The sequence below is a fragment of the Akebia trifoliata genome, chromosome 14 (assembly GCF_017979445.1).
Source record: "Akebia trifoliata isolate Shusen 1 chromosome 14, ASM1797944v1, whole genome shotgun sequence".
NCBI lineage: Eukaryota > Viridiplantae > Streptophyta > Magnoliopsida > Ranunculales > Lardizabalaceae > Akebia > Akebia trifoliata.
The window spans coordinates 17,447,110-17,470,691 of record NC_141388.1 but is presented as its reverse complement, the minus strand read 5'-3'; the positions used below and the strand labels follow the sequence as shown (position 1 = coordinate 17,470,691).

Genomic DNA, 23,582 nt, shown 5'->3' with positions numbered 1-23,582 from the left:
TTTTACCTTCAAAAGTTTGGAGTATATTTTTCATTGTTACTATTATATCACAGAGAAGTGGGTAGAGTAGTTCAAGAAATATGAATGATGAATATATACTCAGCAATAGTTTGTTTAGCTTTCTTTATTTGTGTTATAGAAATGGAAATGCACTCATATTGGATGTTTTGTATAGTTGATGTGTGGCAGTGTTTCTTGTCATGTACCCAACTCCAGAAATGGAAATGCACTCACATATACTCCACTTCTGTGAATTAGTTGATGTGTGGCAGTATTTTTTAAATTTGTTCTCTATGAGATTAGTTTTCTAACGTTGTGTAGTGTGTTTATGAGGCTAATATTATAAATGCAGTCTGTTGAGACTTGATGAGGCTAATATCTTTTTGTCTTTCACTACTTTGGTAATAGTGGTCCTACCTTTTCCCTTTCTAGTGTGTAGATGACCGAGTGACTCAACAACTGTTTTTGTTCCTAAGTAGGTTGCTATTTGTTTGATTATGCTTGTGTTGAAGCAAGGGAGAAGGCAATGGCTAGTTTACCTTGTGTGCTTGTGATGGAGGTAGTTGTTGAGACTTTAGAGGCCTCAGTCGGCTCTCCTAGAGTTGCCATGTGCAGTATGCACAATGCCGAGAATAGCATGAAATTTCATTCATGTGGCCCCTTGGAGAAACTATAGGGCTCAAATTTGTTTCAAAGAAATTTCTCCTCCTCACTGGAGGGTTTGGGCAACAAACCACTGTTGTTTGGAGACCCTTGAATGAGTTTCTGTTTTGGGGGGGGGGGGGTGGAATTTTTTTTTTAAGACATTAGTAAGGCCAACTATGCTTTTATGGAGCTGAATGTTGGACAATCATTCAAAGGTTGAGCATATAGAAATGAGGATGCTAATATGGTGATTTTTTAAATTGTGAATATAATTCTAGTATTTTTGTTGTTATTGGTTAGTTTTTGAGAAGCAAATGGTCCTAACAAAATAAAGAAAGAAGAATTATTTTGGAAGAATTGGAGGCTTGGTCGTTGTATAATGCCGAGGTAAAATGTTTAGTGTGGTGCTAGTGGTGACATTAATGTCATTCAAACAAGCATTGAGAGTAAGAGATGACAATAGGATTAGGTTCCCACCTTGCATGAGAAGATTAGTTGTTTTCTCACAATGGAGCATTGTACACATTGACTACTAATCAAGGCTCCTTTATCCTTAGTAAGATTGGATGAGTACTGAATTTTTATAGAGTAGAGGTTGTTGAAGTAAACCAACGACAAAAAGTCCATTCATAGGTGGTGTGCAATGAGGCACTCTTTAAAGTTCATTGACGAGTATTAGGTTTTTTCGCTTTGTATTGAAGCTTAAGCTTTAAGAGTCTTATATAAGCTTTCTGATTTGCCCTTTTATATTATCTAATTTCCCTTTACTAATCCAAGGGAAACAAATACTATCAGATCCTTATGAAAAATTGGACACCCTTAAGAACTGGGAAAAAATACAAGGGACTAAACACCTTTGAAAGATGCTTAACATGGGCTTGGTAAAGCTTAATTTGAAGGAAGCGCTTTCCAACTCAATTTTGGGTTATGTCAGAAGAGTTACGGAACAATAGCTCCAAATTTATTAATTTAGTTGCTGGTTGAAATCTATGAGTGTTGATTCCACAAACTGGGTTCAAAAGCATCCTTCACCGACTAATTACTAACCACTAACTTGCTTGCTTTGCAAAAATAAAAATGTTGAAGGTCTGCTTCAACTGTTGATTAAAGTTCATTAGATTTTAAGGGAAATCTCAATATAAAAAGTTGTAGACTTTGCTAAGCCATTTTTATGACAGTAAGTATAACTGACTTAGATAAATATTGACAAGAAAAATGAGATATCCATTAATTATAGTATATTGTGGAGTGCAGACAACCTATTTAATAGGATTCACCAAATCTAAAATTTTGAACACATGACGGTCCTCACATCTGTAGGGCATAGGCCTCTTAGAGTTGACATCACAGCTACAAAACCAGCAACGGTTGAAAACCTTCCATGAAAAAATGACAATTTCACATTATCAACACAAAACAATTTACTGAAATAATAATGCTCTTTCAAGACCAAGAGGCTTACGAGTAGATCTCCAACATCCAGGTTGTTAGGAGGATGAAAAGTAACCTCAGTATTAGGAGAAGCCTCGGTGTTCATAGGCAATGGAATTGGTTCATCAATGGATGCCTTTGTATTTGAAGGAGACAGAACTACTAATTGGTTCATCAACGAAAACACTAAGGCCAAAAACAAAGATATCTAAAAAAAAACTGCAGTACTTGAACTGTACATGAAACCTTAACCCTTGTTCTCTAACAGAGTAAAGTAGGTGACATGTAACACTAAATCAAGTTACCACAAAGTTGGGCTCCCCAAAGGAGTTTCCAACATTAGTATTCCCTAATTTTACATATAAGACAAAGTAACATGCTAGACTAGTGAAAGCGCCCTCGATTCGTGGGGTGCACGGATCCGCTTTTGACCTTTGAGGTTTGGGAGTCACCACATAGTTATTACGGGCTAGGAACCGAACTTTGACTCTAAAAGACAAATAAACTAATCTACGAAAGAAAAATACGGGTCCGGGGATCACGTTACGTGGTTGGAAGGTGTTAGGCACCAACCCCTCCCGACAAACACCGGTCTCTACTAATTTTCAAATAAACTACATCGCTAAAAGACCTAAGTAGTAATAAAAAAATTAAGAATTTTATACCTTTTCGAAGACAACGTTTTTGTTCCTTAAGATCCAACAGAGTAACTCCTTGTACAGTATTCCTCGCTTTGTTCTGTCTCCGAATCTGATTTCTGATCTCCGAGGCGAGGTATCTCTTCCTTAGATCTGGATTCTTCGGATTTTTTATGGATTTCGAGGTGTTTTTCAAACTAAATCGAAGTATGGGTGTTAGGTAAGGAGTTGGGACTTCAAAATTAGGGTTTATGGGAGGCTAGGGAAGCTTTTTGACCTACTTCTCTTAGGATTTTTTATTTGATACGAAAATAGGGTGTGAGGACCCCTATTTATAGATTTTTTTAAGGGTTTAGATAGAATTAGTGTTTTATTATAATTCTTTTAGTTAGAGTTGTATTTTAGTTAGAATTCTATTAGGTAGAGTTGTATTTTAATTAGAATTATTTTAGGTAGAGTTATATTTTAGTTAGAATTCTATTAAATAGAGTTATTATTTAATTAGAACTCTATTAGGATTTTGACTTTTGGTCTTATTTGATTGACTTTAAGATTTTGACTTTAGTCTTACTTGATTGACTTTAATATATTGACTTTGGTCTTACTTAATTGACTTTAATTTTGACTTTAATCTTACTTGATTGAGTTTAATATCTTGACTTTAGTCTTGCTTGATTGACTTTAATTTTTTGGAGAACCCCCCTCTATTATATCTTTAATTCTTTGGACCCCCAAATGGAGGGGTCCTTGAAAAAATATCTTGGCAACCCTCAACAATTTTGCCTGAGAGCCTGATTGATCGATTTTTTTAGTTTAAAATTTTAAATTAATTTTATTAATGTTTCACTTTAATTATTTAATATTTTATTTATTAATTTTGAAAATTTTAATTATAAAAATTGGGAATTATTGTTTTATCCTCGGAGAGGACTTTTCGCGTTTTAAGTCGGTTTTTTATGTTTTAGGATGTTTTAGAATCGATTTTTCATAAGAATTCAATGGAAATATTGGTTTGTGTCATTTATGAAATTTTTTGTGTGAAATGGTCGTGAACTTTATGAGGGGTATTTTCATAATTTTGTCAAATTCTATGAAAATTGACGAAATGATTTATTTGATTTTGATTTGTTGTTTTATGTGTTTGAAAGGGTTTTCCTAAGCGTAATGTGGGCTCTAGGGATATTTTAAGGTTAAGGGTATTTTGGTAATTTGGCCATTTTTTCGTGACTTTTATCGTGAAGCTTGTTTTTATTTGAAAAATGATGATTTCTAATCTTCTGGGGTTATATTTTCCTAGCGTAGCATGGTTTCTACAATTTTGTCAGGAGATACCTCATTCGGATTTCTGAAACATATCCAGCAACAAAATAAAGCATTGGAATAAACATCCATCATTGGGAATCGTTGCGATTAAGTTGACGAGTTGATTAATCAGGCGAGTACAAAAATGAGATGTCTACATATGCCCCTCTTTAGCAGAGGGTTGAAGCAAACTAGATAGCAAATCTATTTTGGTAGATAGTGCGATATCTGAATGTCAAAACTAGAGATACTTCATTTTAAAGCCTGATTTAGCAATTCGTCGGGATGTTCAGATCCCGAACTAAAAAAAAAATGTCAGGTCTTTTAGCGCGAGCTCTCACTGGCAGTGTCAGATCCTTGAATTTTAGAAAATTCTCCTTGACTGATGTAACAACTGTGCAAGTGTGTGCACTTAAAATCTGAGATAAATTTCAAAGGATTTAAGTTGGAATTGAGTAAAATTTGAGCATAAAATGAATATAAATTGAGCATAAACTGAACATAATTGAGCATAATCTGAGTATAATTTCGAGAAAACCCTCGGCGGTAACTGAGCAAAATCCAAGATAACCCTTGGCGGCAACTGAGCAAAATCCAAGTTAACCCTTGGCGGCATCTAAGAAAAATCCAAGATAACCCTTGGTGGCAACTGGGCAAAATCCAAGTTATCCCTTGGCGGCATCTGAGCAAAATCCAAGATAACCCTTGGCTACAACTGAGCAAAATCCAAGTTAACCCTTGGCGATAATTGAGCAAAATTCAAGTTAATCCTTAACGGCATCTGAGCAAAATCCAAGATCACCCTTGGTGGCAACTAAGCAAAATCCAAGATAACCCTTGGCGGCATATGAGCACAATCCAAGATAACCCTTGGCGGCAACTGAGCAAAATCCAAGTTAACCCTTGGCGACAACTGAGCAGAATTGGTAGAGGAATGAATGAATTTTGGAAAAGAATGAATGAATTTGGAGAAGACTGATTAAAATGAATCAAAGAATAAATTTGGAAGATAATGAATCTGGAAGATAATGATCGAATCCAAGAATGAATGGATCTAAAAAAGAATCTGGAAACGAAATATTGTCATATCTCCTACTCTAGGTAAATGAATTATTAGTTAATCTCTGGGCACAGTCAAATGTGAGGTCTGAAATGCTTTTGTTTGAACCACAAGGTTTATCCAAAAGTTTTATGAATTTAAAACTTGAGTTTTTATTTCTTTTGAACCTCAAGGGTTTTTCGAAAAACTGTTATCAAGAGGGTAACCTTAAGTTTGGGGTTCTCATTATCTTTTAGGATTAACATTGCTCAAAAACAAAATGCCCCTAGTTTGACAATAAACATGACATTGAAGATAATTGAACACATTATGCAAAAATTTGAAAAAAACAAAAAATGCCCCTAGTATAAGGGGGGAAACTACATATTTAGAGGAAAAAAAATGCCCCTTGTATGAAGGTTTGAAATATTTGATTACCACAAGCGCAATAAAGATCAAACTTTTAATTTTGATTAATTTTATTAAAGATTTTGAGTCAGGCTCAAAAGAACAAAATATTTCCTTTTGAGACTCGTCATAGAATTCACCTTTCTCTCCCTTGGTTCACTTGGGGAAGTAAAAATTTTCAGATCGATCGTAGACAAGATACTTGTAACTTCTGAATCTGTATCTGGTTTAAGCTAAGTATTGAACTTAATCATTCAGACTTCTGATGTTTCAGCTCGGATCGCTCTTAGCTTTTTAATTCCTCGGGGATTTTTTTATTTTTTCTTTATTGCTTTAACTTTTGCCTAGATTGCCCTTTCAGGTGCTTTCTTTTTTTCTTTGCTTTGATTGTTGCCAAAGTTGTCCTTTCGGATTTTCAACCTTACGAGCTTGCCTTAATTTTTGCCTAAGTCGCCCCTTTTCGAGTTTTCAACCTAGCAGGCTTTTTTAGTCTTATGGAATTATTGTCTGATCATGCTTTGCTATCTTTCTTGACTTTTTGCACGGTACTTAGAAGGACTTTTATAGGTAATCTTAGGGCTGGGTATAAAAAAGAAAGGAATTTTGAGGCTCAAAAATCTAAATGCCCCTTGTGTGGCATTTCCTTTTAATTTGTTTTCTTTTTTTCTTGAATTTTCTTCCCCATTTTGGATGATATTTTTTCCTTTTTGATTTTTTTTCCTTTTAGATTTTTTTTTTGTCGGGGAATCTATTTTTTTATTTTGATGTGATCGGGCTTGAAGTAACTTCTCAAGTTGCCTACGTACCCTAGAATTTTGGGATCAGATCAAAACGTAGTTCGAATTTTTCCCTCCCCTAGGTTAGGTGATCGAACTGAGAAATAAAAAGGTTTTTTTTTTTTTTTTTTTTTACTTTATATTTTTGAAATAATGCTGCAAAGGGCTGAGAAAGGAGATATTAAACTTTTGAACTGGGTAACATGAATTGATTCGGTTAAAGATAGGCTCCTTAAATGTAGTACCATTTGATCTGGTCAAGGTTGGTTAGTTCTAGTAATTCGATTCCATCATGATCTTGAAGTCTAACAGTTTTTTTGGGTAATATTTCTTTGATGATGAACGATCCACCCCAATTTGGTTTGAACTTCTCTCTAGGGTCAAAGATAGGTGTCCGATTTTCTTTAAGTACGTAATCCCCGACTTGTAAGTGACGGGCCTTGATCTTTTTGTCAAACGCACGGGCGATTCTTCTTTGATAAGCTTGCAAGTGGTACAAACCTCTTAATCGTTTTTCTCTGATCAAGTTTAATTATTTATACCATTGACTAACCCAATTTATTTCTAACAATTGATTTTCCTTGAAGGCCTTGAGATACGAGATTTCCATTTCAATTGGTAAGATTGCTTCTATATCATATACTAGAAAGTAGGGAATAGCTCTAGTGGAAGACTGTATTGAAGTATGATGCGCCCCTAGTGTGAATGGTAACTTCTCTAACTAATCCTGGTGTGATTGACACATTTCCTTGATGATTGTTTTGAGATATTTTATTGGCTGCTTCAACCTTTCCATTAATCTGAGGATGGTAGAGAGATAATGTGATGTCGAATCTTAAACTTTGAACACAGAATGATAATCTAAGCTTTGATGTACGACCCATTATCAGAGATCAATACCGCTTCAACTGTGTCATTAATCTGAGAAGGGTAATCTATTCTGGGAGCTCTACCATTTTGAGAAGTGTAGCACTAATACATTTTGTAACATCTTCCTTGATCTCATTTTCTCAAGTTAGTATCTATTCTATGTCAGACAACACCCAAGCATGCACTTAACATATCCTCATAGGCCTACACGAACAAGTTTTTTGAAATTTCTGAGAAAATTCACTATCCCCTTGTGTTCCTCTAGAGATAGGATGGTTTCTATTTGAATCTCTTTAGGAATTATTTTTTGTTCCGAGGTCAATGACCTTTGCTTTCTTGATTAAAAGTTGAGCTCCGACTCTTATCTTTCTTGTTCAGAAGAGAAATCTATCAGATTATTAGTTAATTCGTTAATGCGTTCGAGGTATTCAAAAATTTTCTTTATCTAATCAAATTCAGAAGGGGCGACAGATACCTCTATGACTCGACAATCTAAGTCGACTCAACAGAAAAAAGAGTCTACTCAAAAAGAAAACATGACCTTGCTGAAAAAAAAGGACTCGAGCTAACCAAAATGACTCATGAAAACTCAAGGCTACTCACAATGGGCTTGATTATGGACTGAGGATTTGAGACAATGCTTATAACCGGCAAGACTGAAACACTATGATCTTCAAGAAATAACTGGGCGAAGTTGAGAAATTTTGAAGTCATTTCTGACTGTTGACTTGATATTAACGTTTATTAGACTTATAACCCTAGTTAGATGATGGACGATTGAGCTGAGGTACAATGATAACCAATAAACCTCATTGAAGGTGATTTTAATCAATTCCAGTATTACCCCCTTGATAACATTTTAAATGAACCTTGAAAATTCGTGCAATGATTATTCAGAAGAAAAATAATTTTATTGCACTCTTGAAAATTATTGACAAATAATGTTTTCATTAAATAAAACTTTCACAAATCTGATTATTTTTTTGTAAGTTATTTTCTTTTAGAAAAATACATTTTAGTAATTTTTTAAAGTCCATGCAAAAAAGAAAATTTCCAAGGTACATTTTCTTTTTCTTCCTTTTCTTTCTTTTGGAAAATATTTTTCTGAAAAACACTTTTCTTCTGGAAAATATTTTTCTTCTTTTAAAATGGGACGTTACCCGAATTTAGAAAAGAATTTGATTTCTATTTTGATCTAAATGGCCCAGCCCATTATGATTGTTGGATCGAGATGGACTGGGTCATTATGAATTATTGCAAGAAATGGATTCTTTATTGGGTCGATGCACCCATTTTAATTTCCAAAAGTAAAATTTTTTATTCTTGAGGACAATCATACATTCTGATCTCATACATCATTCACATACATTCATCAATCACAAGGTCTCATTCAAATAACAACCTGGGAACACCCATGATAAATTCGAGTCGTGACCTATAGGGGAGGTTTCTAGACTCTAAGTTTGTTACGTGCAATACATTTTTATCTGGCCACCATTACCCAAGTACACATATATACCTCTCGAGCGTACTCAATCAAACTATACGTGGTGACTTGGTTTGATATATCATATAGGCGATAATCCAAAACTCCAACTCACTTCTCTGAAGTAAAAAATAACCAGTTTGATCCCCAGTTGAGAGGTAACGCACGATGCTGAGCAAGGGCCCACTTAAATACCTCTCGTCTAGAATAGACGTAGTCTATCCTCCTCGTACAGTAGGATACAGTGGGGCAGGATCTCGCTTAGGCACTGATTTTGACCAAGAAATACAATTGATATATTTGGATTATCTTTGATATACCTACAGGTACGAGTTAAGAGTTGTAGTTTTCATAAATGGTTTGGCATCCCACGAGGGGACCGACCACGTACTAGTACTGCGTTGGCAAAGGGACATGTGACTGTGTGGCTTACAATATGTCAAAGGCTCAGGTCGTTCTAGCCTGGGTGCATCGATATACCTTTCAGAGTCACTTGATCAGACGGTACTGATGCCCGAGTTTGATATACCCTAAGGTACGTGACTAGAGTTATGGTTTTCATGAATGACGTCGTATCTCCAAAGAGACCGGGCCACGTATTAGTGCCACGTTGGTTATATGGGAGATGCAAGCTTGCAAAATAGTAAACGTGCATGTGGTGTGTGCAAAATAGGATGGGGTGTGCCCGGGGCCTTTTCAAACAAATGGGCCCATGTGCCTGATCATACCATCACACATTGATACCATATGAATATTAGCCAAAATAAATATCAATCCAATAACATCATTAAGATCACTAATAAGCACATCAACCATATATCTAATCAAGATCAATGGCAAATCAATTAATGATCATGGCATAGAATAATTGATCAAACCCAAACATTGCAATAGGCATAATTTTTATAATTTTTAAGGTCCAATTAATGATCACTTTTGGGTGATCCAAAATAAATCGAGATTCTAATAGATGTTACATTGATGATAGAATGATAATTGTTGAGATGAGGAGCGATGAACCCTCTTTTTTTTTTTAATTATAAAAAAAAATTAGAAACACAGCCCAAAAGAAAATCAAAGAGAAAGATTCTAGTGCCAAATGAGCTCGCTCTCAGGAACATTAACTGTGTTAACACTAGATAAATTCGGAATTTCTGTGAATTAGGAAAATACAATTTGAACTTGCATCGATGATATCTAATGCTCCCGATAATGAAATCGAGTGAATTCAAATTCTAACTTAATCTACTCGATGGGATCTATATTTTATTAACAGGTGCCCAGACCTAATTCTGACTAGAATGTTCTGTAAAAATGTTTTAACATTTCTGTCCCAACCTTCATTCAGCAACAATTCCAGATTTACATATTGAACTTGTATTGATCATATCCAAGGCTCCCGATAACGAAATTGAGTGAATTCAGTTTCTAAATTAATCTACTCGATGAGATCTACGTTTTATTAAAGGTTCTCAGACTTAATTCTTATTAGAATGTTCTATAAAAATATTTTAACATTATTGTCCCAATATTCATTCAGCAACAATTCCAGATTTACAGATTGAACTTGCATCGATGATATCTAAGGCTCCCGATAATGAAATTGAGTAAATTTAGATTTTAAATTAATTTAATCGATGGGATCTACGTTTTATTGAGAGATGCCCATACCTAATTCTGACTAAAATATTCTATAAAAACGTTTTAACTTTGCTGTCCCAACCTTCATTTAGCAACAATTCCAGATTTACATATTGAACTTGCATCGATGATATCCAAGACTCTCGATAACAAAATCGAGTGAATTCAGGTTCTAAATTAATCTAGTCGATGGGATCTACATTTTATTAATAGGTGCCCAGATTTAATTCTCACTAGAATATTTTGTAAAAATATTTTAACATTGTTGTCCTAACCTTCATCATTCCATCCTTTTCATATGTCAATTTGAATATTTCATTATTTAGGGGTCATCAAAAAGTGACCCTTAATTGGATAAAAATACAATACCAAAAATCATCCACAATCAAGCCACAAAAATAAATAAAATAAATCGAACTAAATGAACAAAAAACTAGGTCATCTTGGCAATGCTCTCATACTTCGGATTTTTCAAGTCTGATCCTGCATAGTCCCCAGTGGAGTCGCCACTGAAAGCACCCTTAATCCACGGGGTGTACGGATCCACTTTTGACCTTTGAGGTTTGGGAGTCGCTACCTAGTTATTACGGGTTAGGAACCAAACTTTGACTCTAAAAGGTAAATAAACTAATCTACGAAAGAAAAATACGGGTCCAGGAATCATGTTACAGGGTTGAAAGGTGTTAAGCACCAACCCCGCCCGGCAAACGCCAGTCTTTACTAATTTTCAAATAAACTACATCGCTAAAAGACCTAAGTAATGATAAAAAATTAAGAATTTTATACATTTTCGAAGATAACATTTTTGTTCCCTCAGATCTGACAGAGTAACTCCTTGTACAGTATTCATCGCTTCTTTCTGTCTCCGGATCTGATTTCTTATCTCCGAGGTGAGGTATCTCTTCCTTAGATCTGGATTCTTCGGATTTGTTTATGGATTTTGAGGCGTTTTTGAAGGATTTCTAGGTATTTTTAAAGCTAAAATCGAAGTATGGGTGTTAGGTAAGGAGTTGGGACTTCAAAATTAGGGTTTATGGGAGACTAGGGAAGCTTTTTGACCTACTTCTCTTAGGATTTTTTATTTGATACGAAAATAGGGTGTGAGGACCCCTATTTATAGATTTTTTTAAGAGTTTGTTTAGATAGAATTAGTGTTTTATTATAATTCTTTTAGTTAGAATTCTATTAGGCAAGGTTGTATTTTAATTAGAATTATTTTAGGTAGAGTTATATTTTAATTAGAATTCTATTAAATAGAGTTATTATTTAATTAGAACTCTATTAGGGTTTTGACTTTTGGTCTTATTTGATTGATTTTAAGATTTGACTTTAATCTTATTTGATTGACTTTAATATATTGACTTTGGTCTTACTTGATTGACTTTAATTTTGACTTTAGTCTTACTTGATTGAGTTTAATATCTTGACTTTAGTCTTGCTTGATTGACTTTAATTTTTTGGAGAATCCCCCTCTATTATATCTTTAATTCTTTGGACCCCCAAATGGAGGGGTCTTTGAAGAAATATTTTGGCAACCCTCAACAATTTTGCCTGAGAGCCTGATTGATCGATTTTTTTAGTTTAAAATTTTAAATTAATTTTATTAATGTTTCACTTTAATTATTTAATATTTTATTTATTAATTTTGAAAATTTTAATTATAAAAATTGTGAAATTACCATTTTACCCTCGGAAAAGACTTTTCGCATTTTAAGTCGATTTTTTATGTTATAGGATGTTTTAGAATCGATTTTTCGTAAGGAATTCAATGAAAATATTGGTTTGTGTTATTTATGATATTTTTTGTGTCAAATTGTCGTGAACTTTATGAGGGGCATTTTCGTAATTTTGTCAAATTCTGTGAAAATTGATAAAATGATTTATTTGGTTTGTATTTGTTGCTTTATGTGTTTGAAAGGATTTTCCTAAGCGTAATGTGTGTTCTAGAGATATTTTAAGATTTGGGCTATTTTGGTAATTTGATCATTTTTTAGTGATTTTTATCGTGAAGCTTCTTTTTATTTTGAAAAATGATGATTTCTAATCTTCTGGGGTTATATTTTCCTAGCGTAGTGTCGCTTCTACAGTTTTGTTAGTTCGAGATACCTCATCCGGATTTCTAAAATATATCTAGTAACAAAATAGAGTATTGGAATAAACATCCATCATTGAGAATCGTTGCGATCGGGTTGACGAGTTGATTAATTAGGTGAGTACAAAAATGGGGTGTCTACAACTAGTGGTTGCTACACTAGTTTCCACTTGAATGAAGGAATGGTTGGACCATGCAAGTATTTGTTGTTATTGATCATATTGTAGAGTCAATGATGATTTGTTACCATTATTTGGCTTTTTAATAGCTTGGAAATGATTTGTATTTTTTTTAATTCTTATATGTTTTATTTTTTTATTGAAACAGAAAAAGCATAAGACGGGTGGTCGGCAACCCACAAGAACAGAGCTCTTCATCGATAGTCATACAAGGAGTGATGATAGCACTCTCACTCTTGAGCTTGCCAAATCCCTCGTAAGTGATGCCATTTTTATGGTTAAATTTTTTATTTTTATTTTGAAAAAATTACTTATCATCTTTATGTTTTTATTGTTTTATAGGGTCAATTAAACAATCGTATTAAAGAAGATCCTAGCTTTACCCATAAAGATATCGACCATGATCCTATTTCCATTGTATGTATGACTTATATTATTTAATTTTGATTTTTTATTTACATATATTATATTAATCGTAGTTGTGCATAGGTGTTTGGGAAAGATGGAAAAGGTAGGGTAAGAGGTATGGGGATGTTATACAACTCAAAATCGGAATAATACGGATAAGTTTGAAAGTGACATAATTAACTTAACTGAACTAGTTCATACACTAATGAAAAATAAGAAGAAGAACAAGGACAAGAAGAAAAAATCATCTACATTTAAAGTTGGAGGTCCTTCTATTCAAGTAAGATGTAAAAACACCTTAGTTTTAGAGATTCTTCATTTAATTTTTCATTAATATTTAATTCATATAAATGATGGGTTTTAGCTTACATATCTAATCATAAACAATTATTTTATTTTATAGGCGACATCAGATTCCACAGTTCCTAATAGGCGAGGAGGTAAATAACCAGTAGTAGAACCATACCATCATTGAATAGTGGCAAGGTATGCTTATTGATGAACTTTAGAAGGAATGTGATTTACGCCAAAGGAACACTGGTAGATCTTGAGAAGCTAGATATGGAGTATTATTCAATTTGTATCGATGAGATCATTGACTCTTCAGCTGAGTTAATGGATAGAGCTGGACTCCAAGGAACTTTATTTGATATTCTTTGTGGTGAGGTGATTAAATGGCCTAGGAGCCACTTTCGTGTATTTTGAGAGACTTATGTTCTCTTAATATTTCGATAACACATTTTCACATGTAACTGACTTATATTACTTAGATAAGTAAATTTTTTTTTTTGTAACATATTAAATCATTTTTTTAAATCTTATTATTTTTTGATACTATGAATTGAATGTTAATTGGTGTGGATGGGATGTGAATGGATGGGGATGAGAGTGGATGGGACGTGAATGTGGATGTGGATGTGGATGTAAGTGGATATGAATGTGATTTTTTTTTGCAGGTATAGGTTGAAGAAAAAGTATTTGGGCACTTAAAATAGTGCTGATTGGGATGGTGTGGTTTAAAATAATTCGACGGTCTCAAATCGTTGAAAATATGGTTAAAATGCCATATTCGACGGCCTCTACTTGTCGAAATTATGTTAAAAATCCCAGATTCGACATTTTTAGAGTGTCGAATTTATGAAAATCTATGGCTTAACACTATCGAATTTATTTTCGACAAGGCCCAATTTGACTGACCAATTCAACGGTCACGACCGACGAATAGGTACCTAATTCGATGGTTTAAAATCGTCGAATTTTGTGTATTTTCACATAGTAAGTTCCCATTATTTCAAGATTAATTACAAAAATAGATTGTTCGACTAAATCTACCTATCAGTCATTTGAACACGTTTAGAAATAATATTAAAAGATAAATTTATCATTTCTTCCTTAATTATTTTAAGTGAGGAATCATTAAAACATTACATCTCAATAGCATTGTTACGATCCCAAAGATAAATGAGCTTAACTTTCTTCACCATTAACACCTAGGTATTTTTGGTATATTAATTCAGTTGGTATCATTTGGTATCAGAGGCAAGACCACATTGTAGGCTCAGTGCTCAAGAGGAGCAACTTGGGGAAAGGTCTACCTGGTGCCCCAAAAAATAAGGGTACTAGAATGAAAGCCGCCACAAAGTGGGCATCAAGAACGTTAGTGAAAGGGGCAACCTAGGGAGAGGACTACCTGTCATAGTCACAAAGTCGGAGTACAGGTTTAAAACAGCAAGGGTAAACTTTGGAAAAAACGTTGAAAATAGGAAAAAAACGAGAAATAAAAGATAAAAAATATACTAAAAGTTAAGAAATATATATATAATGAAAATTCATAAAATCAAGTTATTATCATCAAATCCCATATGTTTACATTTATGAATTACCAAATTCTATTATGTATCAAATCCCACATTGAAAAAATAAAAAAGTGTTTAATTTTTATTTTTTTCTTGTGAAAAAAGGGGAATAAAAAGGTTTTTTTTTTTGTCACAAATGAAAAAGTAGTGTTTTTTAATCGTCAAAGATACAAGATGCTTTTCTTTTTCAAAAAAAAAAAAAGTTGTTTTTTTATTACGATGCCACGCGATGGCCCAAAAAGAGGGTACTAGAGTGAAAGCCACCACAAAGTGGGCAGGAACAATGCATGGAAAAATCTTTGAAGCACACATCTCGCTTCAAAAATTTGTTAGAACCTTCTCCTTTAGATTACACGTAGTGTCTCCAAGGAGGTATCTCAAACATTAATGAACATGTAGGGGCGTGAAATAAACACACAAAAAGTCACGTGTCATCTTATGAGGAGGGTTCTTCAAGAAATGTTGGACCTCCAACGCGGCTGGGGAGTGGTGGGATCTTACGAGCCCAAAGAGCTCATATGCCAAAGAAATATAGGCTTAACTTTTCATACCATTAACATCTAGGTATGTTTAGTGTATCGGTTGGGTTTGTATCAAGCATAAACTCTACAAATTTTTTTCAATAGGATCCTAAAACAAAACTTAATAATAGAAATTAAAGAACAAACATTCCTTCAAAGTCATTGTCATTGGCAACATCCCTACAATTGAAAGGTCAAAATAGATTTTTGTTTACTAAAAATACAAGGGATATTTCATTTCAATATTTTAGTGTCTCATATCGATCATTGCAAATTGAAGAACTCCACAGCATTAATTAAAAATCAGAAAAAAAAATCCAAACTAAAAGCACTAAATCTTCATTCGAATTGCACATTTAAGTTAAAAATATAATAAAAATGAAACCCTAGCCAATCCTTGAACGAAATCCACCATAGACGCCAAAGAAGACCTGATTTGTAGACACAAACTAATTTTCTGAACAAATTTCGAAGCCAAAAACATTGTAGGAAAAAACACATGTAAATCAAATCAGATCTAACTAAGAATCGCGTAATATGGTTCCAAAATCATAGAAAATGATAAATCGAAGAGAAAATTGAAAGAAAACAATATCTTACATGGGAAACGAAGGGATTTCGACAATCCCGGCCATAAGTTATGCAGATCTTAGACAAAGAATCGATCGACATTGAGGAACGAAATGGATTTTCTCCCAGAAATTGATAATCTTCGTCAACCCTAACTTCGGCAAGAAACGATTGGATTTTCGTAGCTTTTCGAGAAATTTTCCCTTTCTCTTGAACTATTTCCGTCCTTCGTTCATGTAAGAATGAGAGAATGACCTTCTTTCTTTGCTTTGGTGAGGGTTAAAACAAGTAGATTACGATTTAGAAACGACTTCTAATTATTACAACAAATAAGGCAATTAGGAACAGTTTATAACCGTTCCTAAGCCATTATGAAATGGCTTGTAGACTGTTTCTAATCGAGGCGTCGTTAATGAATTTAAACGGCTGGAAGTCGTTCTAGATCTTAGGATTTGGAACAGTCAAAACCGTTCCAAAACTCAGATTTGGAATAGCTTAAAACTGTTTCAAATATGTATTTAGATTAAAAAAAAAATCTTAGACATTGATTTAAAATCTGATGTCTATAAGAGTGATGTCCTAAGTCTTAGACTTTAGGCATCGATTACAAACCGATGTCTAAACATTAAAAAATAAATAAAAATTAATTTAAAATTTTTTTTTTTACACACCTATTACCCGCGGTTAAAATAGACCCAAATAGAAAACATCGAAATTCTCTATCACATTAATTTATATACAAAAGGAGTTACAATGAGTCATAGGTACAAAATTCAATTCATGTGGCCTCAAAACTCCCTGAACAATCTCTTGAACTCCTTTATTGCGATGACAAACATCTGATAGCTCTTCAATTGAAATTGTTAGAGCAGAAATATCGCCCCCTGTTGCTGCTTTTGATAAGGCTTGTAGAAATCTTAATCACTCCACCTCAGTCACGGCTGTTGATAGAATCAATTAAACGATCTCCATAACCCAATCTAATGCCTTTATCCCATATGCCCTCACCAGAGATAATGCATATGTTACCTGATGGAAAAAAAAAAAAAAAAAAAACGAAGCTCACTTACCGTAAATGGAGATGAGTCAAAAGTTGATTTTTAGCAAGAATAATTTTCAAACCGTGGAAATCATTTTGACATATTTAGCCTTATGAAGAGACAATAGATAGAGAGAACAATAACATGTGCTCAAGAGTACTTACCACTTCTAATTGAGAACTTGGGAGTGCCCCAACTAATGAAGCTACCAAGATTCTGGTGATGCTTGCACCTCGAGAAATTACTACATTATTCCTGATAGATTTGTACTGGTCTCCTCGATTAGAGTTTGCAAGATCAAAGTCATCGGATAAGAATGTCAATATGGAATTGCAGGCCTTTCTGAATGCAAGAATGAAAATAGTGAGTAAGCTAGATAGGAAAAATGCCAATATTTGGCCAAAATAATTGCGAAGAATATATTTATCCATGTCAGTACAGATTCCTCATTGAAAACTACTGGGCCAAAATAAAAGCAAATTTTGTTGAGATCTTAACTAACCATGTAAGGATCACCTAAAGTACTCAAAAAAACTAGCAAACCATCTTCATTATGACGAGGGAAGACAAGGTCTCTACGAGATAAAAACTTCTCCATATGCAAAACAAGAGAAACCACCATATGAAGCAAGAAAGCATAAAATGGTTTTATAAGAATTTTTTTGAAATTGGTGCGAGTAGTTGTGACCCTAGATAATAGAACACAACACTCACCCTAAAAGGATCACCCTTTAAAGACTGCACAAACATAGAATCCCCAGAGCCCTTAATCTGCAAAAGAACAGAAAGTAATTCTATCAGCGATTTTCAAAACTATAAATATCATAGTTGATGAAGTCATAAAATGGAAAATTTCTTTGAAGAATCCAAATTCTGATGCAAAATAACACATTTGAGAAAATCCTTGCAAGATATTTTTTAGTGTGCATGCTTATTTTCTTTTGCTTAGGATAGCTACTTATTTTCTTTTGCTTAAGGAGTTTTTTTTCATACTGATTATCATGGCTAATTTCAATTTCATGGGTATCATTCTTGAATTCTTCCCCTATTCTGTTTTTGTTTCTGCTTTGCATCAAAAGGTCTCTATCAGCCTGGAACCACAACAAAATATATTATGTTAGATAGTATAAAAGTTTATGGATTGTTGTAAGGTGTATATGCGAAACATAAAAAATGTAAAACCTATGCAGGTATTCCTTTTCTTCCCATATTTTATTTTCATGCAATGGGAAAGCGCACACAGCAGCAGAGAAAAAATTTGCAAATAAAATCATAAGAAATTCATGTACCTCTATCCTTCAAATAGTTTTTGGATGGTGGAGAAGAATCCAAATAATATTAGAAATTCATAACAATGCACCAAACACAATCTTTTGTAATGCAAATGCTAAAAATATGATCACTTTGGGCATTCTAGCAATGAAGAAATAAAGGGAAAAAAAAACAGATTTAAGGAAAAGAGAGAGGAGAAAAAGTAATCTAATTTTACTTTCAAAAGAAAATTTCATTAATACAATTTTTTTAACATGTATCCTCCTTAACAGTGACGTAGAAACGCCAGTTAGCTTCAGTTTAACAATATAGAACAGTGCCCAATTTAAATAATCACCACATAAAGGCATGCTGCACTGAAGTTTGAGCCTTTCAATAAACAATTGGCAATGCACCTAGGCCACCTCTACGAGCTGGTCAGCCCAAGAAACATAAGGCTGGCCACAATTTTGGTATTATCTGCATGAATTAGAAAATAGTAACACCAAATTCAATAAGCACCAACCAGAATCGCTTGATTTAAATGCAGTATCATGTGATAGCCTCTGTGCTCAACAGAAAAGTCTGTTTTTTCCTGCATTTCCATGTAGAAGCTTTACTAGTGAATGCAGATGTCAAAGTAAACCCCTATGTATCTGGACACTCAGCGAAAATAAGCATCAGCATACACCAAGACGTGTGTATGAAGGGGTAAGGCAACATCAGGTTAGTGACCACCATGCGAGATTGCCACTAAGATCTTATTGGGAATCTGGCCCACCTAGTGAACCAGACAGTTATTTTCATGTTGCTCAATAGTTTACATTTTGCCCAATTATTGGGGGAATCACCTAGTGAACCAGACAGAAACAACAGCAGTACATGTCACTGGAGAGGTTACCTTTTGATAGCCAGGGTTGATTGTCACAGCTGGTCACCCAACAATAGTTCACCAAGGATGTTTGTATGCCTTTCACCTTAGTTCCAGGGCATCTTGGGTTTGCCTCACCTTAAAGTGTGCATACCATACCACCTTTAAAAGCATCGACTAAGATACACCTAGGATGCCTCAAAACCGTTCAATTCTAACTTTTCCTTTGCTAGTTTTGCCACTCATCCATCTTAGCATCCTCAATTCAATAATATTCTTTATATGTAAATGCTGAATTTATTGATAGTCAAAGATATTAAAAACACGAACACAAACTCAATCAGAATTGTTCATACAAATAATTAGAGAACTTGCATTAGACGAGAGATTGGGTATTAAAAACAAACCATCTTTGACTATGAACTCCACTCCTTCAGATTTTGAAACCAAGGTTCCATTTTCAAGACAAGTTTCATACTTAACTGCATTGACAAAGGAAATAAATGCAAAAATTCAGTCAGTCCAATTCATCTCACTAAATTGTTATTCGGTTAGATATTTAGATTAACTAAATACAACACAAATAATGCAAACAAAAGCATACAGATTCATCCAATATTAGCACATACATTAGACCTGCATAAATATGTGCATGCATCCATGTACATAAAAGTAGAAACAGATGCAAGAGTGTCGATTTACATGGATATAATGATAGTTTTTGAGAAGCATCCTCTTTTTTGTACTGTTGAATATCAACCAACATGCAAAGGCCTAGAAACCAACTTGTCTGTCAAAAACAAGTCAAACAAAAACACATGCTGGAGAAGATGTATATAGAAAATGCAAAAGTTCAATCAGTCCAAATCAACCAATGCATCTAGGGGAAGTTGTTTAATCTGCAAATCTTAACAAAAGAAGATTATTTAAGATATGAATGAAAATAAAATGACTTTTATTTTGCACAAAAGGACTTTTGGTTCAAAAAAGAAAATCCAAATGGGCCTTGGGGATTTTTTGAAGATGATTGAGAGTCTAAAAGTGACATGTCATCTAATCAAGGCCTTATTATCTCTAATATCCCAATATATCAACAATCAAAGAAACAAAGATGAAACATTACCCACAATTTTAATACATCCAAAGAATGAGCTTTCCTTATTTATGGGACGTTTTTGGCCTTCAAACCTCAAATTGTAATGCTGGCCGGCATGGGCTTTCACCCTACATTTTTCTGATTCAATGAACCAACTCTTTCACAGCATGAACCCATAAAGAAGTGATGTTGACATGGGTGAACTTCTCCCATGATCAATGATTTATTACGTATAGAAACTAATTAAAAGATCCAAAAGAAGTACCTTGATCATATCACTGACAATTATTCCTATGCTTGCTTTAGTTGGGCTTTAACCAAAACTTTTTTTTCTCTGAAGCTTTTCTATGGTCCTTGCCTAACGCGCTGTACTTGAAGCCTGTGATCCTCTTTTCCCACCACAGGTACAACTTTCTCCCTATAGAGTTGTTTCCAAGGAAAATCATGAAATCCCACCAAAAGCATTTAAAGATAAGTATAAATTATCAAAACAACAAGGATTATTACGAAAATAACAAATAGAGAGTGAAACAATTAGAAGCAAATTACCAAATCTACAATGTGTTTTTGTTTTTTTAAATAAAACAATTAGAAGCATAGATTCTATTCAAATTTCAGAATTTTTATATGGTAATGTAAGAATGGACTGAGTTTTGGGACAGTGGTCATCGCATTCAACATGATGCATTCACTACAAAATTTGAGGTTTTTAGCGGGGGTCAAAAACCGTCGCAAATAGCAAAAAACCGCCGCTATTAGTAATAGTGATGGTCACGTGTAACGCCACTATAGGCGGTGTCGCTAAAGGCCATATGAGCCCTATAGTGGCGGTCAAAAACCACCGCTAATAGATTGTATTACCGTCGCTATAGTTATGAGTGGATCTTATAGTGACGGTCAAAAACCGCGGCTAATATATTGTATTACCGTCGCTATAGATATAAGTGAGTCCTATAGTAACGGTCTGAAACCGCCGCTAATACTGTATTACTATCGCAATAGATATGAGTGAGATCTATGGTGATGGTTAAAAACCGCCGCTAATTAGTTTTTTACCATAGCTATAAATACAATTTTGAATGCTTATAGTGGCGGTAATGGCCACTGCTAATAAGATTTATTTTTTTATTTTATTTTAAAATTATTTGTAATTAAATACCTATTTTTATACAACTTGTCAATTAAACTCAATTACTTAGTAAATCAAATTAGTTAAGAGACAAGTACAACAAAATAATAAGTCGAACACGACCATGTCTATTAGGACCTAATGCCAATATTCTCTTCATTGAAGCCTTGTTCTCCAAATCAAATTGGTGTTTCTTCAATGTGCCGTAGTTCCACACATACATGATGCCCATGAAGATTAAAGATAATGTGAGCAAGATCCACCCGCCTTCGGGAACCTTGATGAAGGATGCTGAGATGTATAAGAACTCGATAGATCCGAAAATCATTAGAAACACAATGGCAGTGATTATTCTTTGCTTCCAGACGATTATCATCACCAAACACATCAAGAAAGTTGTCACAAGCATTACAGTTGTGACTGCAAGCCCTGCCAACAGAGCAAAAGTATCAGCCAATAAACTAAAATATGGTTTTGGAAAAAAAAATGACACAACTTATAACCAACTCTGATTTGTACCATAAGCATGGCCCATCATGTTTGTGTCCCTCAATCCGACCGTGACAGCCAAACACAGACACATTAGAATCCAATTGATCTCTGGGATGTATATCTGCCCGTATATTTTACTTGAAGTATGAACAATCTTCACGCATAGAGAATGTAGCAGATATAATAGCCTGACTTCCCACTATGGCTGCAAAAGTGGCTACAATGAAGACTGGCCAAAACACAGGTTCTGCACAACAAGATAATGAAATTAATAAGAAGAGTTGGGGCACATGGTAGGCTAAACTGTATGGGTCCTTCAGTAATTCTTGCCTGGTATGGCTTTATAAAAGCTTCTCTTAATATCTTCATGGTGTCTTGAAAGAAATGCAGCTTCACCCATATAAGCAAGAACCAAGCAGGGATATACTAGACATGTGAAAGCAATCTGGCATTTGTAGATAATTATTAGTTCAAATTTGAAGGAGATTGCATCGGTACTTTCACCTAAGTGTAGGTTGAATCATCATGATAGTCTTTCATTACAAAGTATGTGAATTTCAAGAGCTATGAAGGTAATGCATGTCCAAAATGAAGCATGATGAACAAGTTGAGAAGCATCTGCTATGAAGGTAATGCATGTCCAAAATGAACAAAACCAGTATAGTAGTGTTTAAGATATTATCTATTGAATGAAATAGAAAAAATAACAGGAAGGATGTGCGTTACCAGAGCAAGCATAATTATGCTACATAGCACTATAAAAATGCAATGCGAGAATCCAAGAATCTGAGAATCAAATGGATAACAGTGTAGTATTTTTATAAGAAAACTTTTTTAGCCTAAACAGGTCCTTTGAAAAATTTATTTCTAGAAAAAAGATTAGCCAAACAAATTTTATCCAAATGAGCCTTTAAACAAATTTTCATTAAGAAGGTGTGTAAAAGATACAAACATACCAAGAATATAGCAACAAATTCTAAACAAATGAATGCAGGTGAGAAGGAATGTATATTCTGATGGTTGTTTAATTACAGACCATTGAGAAATTTATGGAGGTGTGTTTAAGGAGTGCTAAGTGACCAACTTGCCTAAAGCAAGTTAAAAAGGATAAATTTTTTAAGATGGCAGCAAGACCATTTATACTTTAAGAACCTAAATACTCATAGATTCAGTATAGCAGAGAAGATGTTGTAACAAGAAGAATGTAGATTGATGTAATAAGAAAAATACGAACGTACGTCAACCAACAAAAGCCATGGTTCTGTTGAAGGATCATCAATAGACAAGTTTCTATTCATAAGAAAAAGATATAGCAGGGACACTTTCATTTTCATATTAATGGTAAGGACACAGGTAAGCTTTCCTGACCGGTACCATCTAGTATTTGAAAATGCTCCCATTAGCAGCAAATATAAATCTATAAGAAAGTATGTGTGACACATCTAGATGTCTAGATGCATTAGCATTTGTACATTTTGCATACAATTAGTGTGGTAAATGCTAGAATAATATTCATAGATGGTAGAATTTTCAGTTAATTGACTTTCAATGATTGAGAGATATACCCTTCAAGACCAGAGTTAGAGGGGTAGTATACATTCTTCAAGCCATATCTTTTTGCAGCCAAAACAGTTGTCTCACCAATGCAGGCTACAACATTGTCCCACTGTTCTGATTCTGAAACAAGATTGACCCAAGCCCTGTTGCAATAGGGTAGATTGAAAAAAAAAAAAAGAAATACCTTGTTAGAAAGGGAAGAAACCATATGATAATATTTAGGAAAAAGAGAAGGTGAGATCTATGAAACAAGATTGACCTAAGCCCAACTTCAATTGCTTCCC

At 34.1% G+C, this 23,582-nt stretch overlaps 2 long non-coding RNA genes across 2 annotated transcripts; both read right to left on the bottom strand.

Annotated features, from left to right (window-relative positions):
• Window positions 1–16,564: 16,564 nt before the first annotated feature.
• Window positions 16,565–20,223, bottom strand: LOC147386477 (uncharacterized). Its single transcript, XR_015172029.1, has 5 exons — window positions 19,432–20,223; window positions 19,055–19,315; window positions 17,617–18,633; window positions 17,067–17,244; window positions 16,565–16,891 (listed from the first exon to the last, which is right to left on the bottom strand). It is a non-coding gene; the product is annotated as an uncharacterized LOC147386477 (long non-coding RNA).
• Window positions 20,224–21,324: 1,101 nt separating this feature from the next.
• Window positions 21,325–23,438, bottom strand: LOC147386476 (uncharacterized). Its single transcript, XR_015172027.1, has 3 exons — window positions 23,307–23,438; window positions 21,769–22,186; window positions 21,325–21,678 (listed from the first exon to the last, which is right to left on the bottom strand). It is a non-coding gene; the product is annotated as an uncharacterized LOC147386476 (long non-coding RNA).
• Window positions 23,439–23,582: the final 144 nt, after the last annotated feature.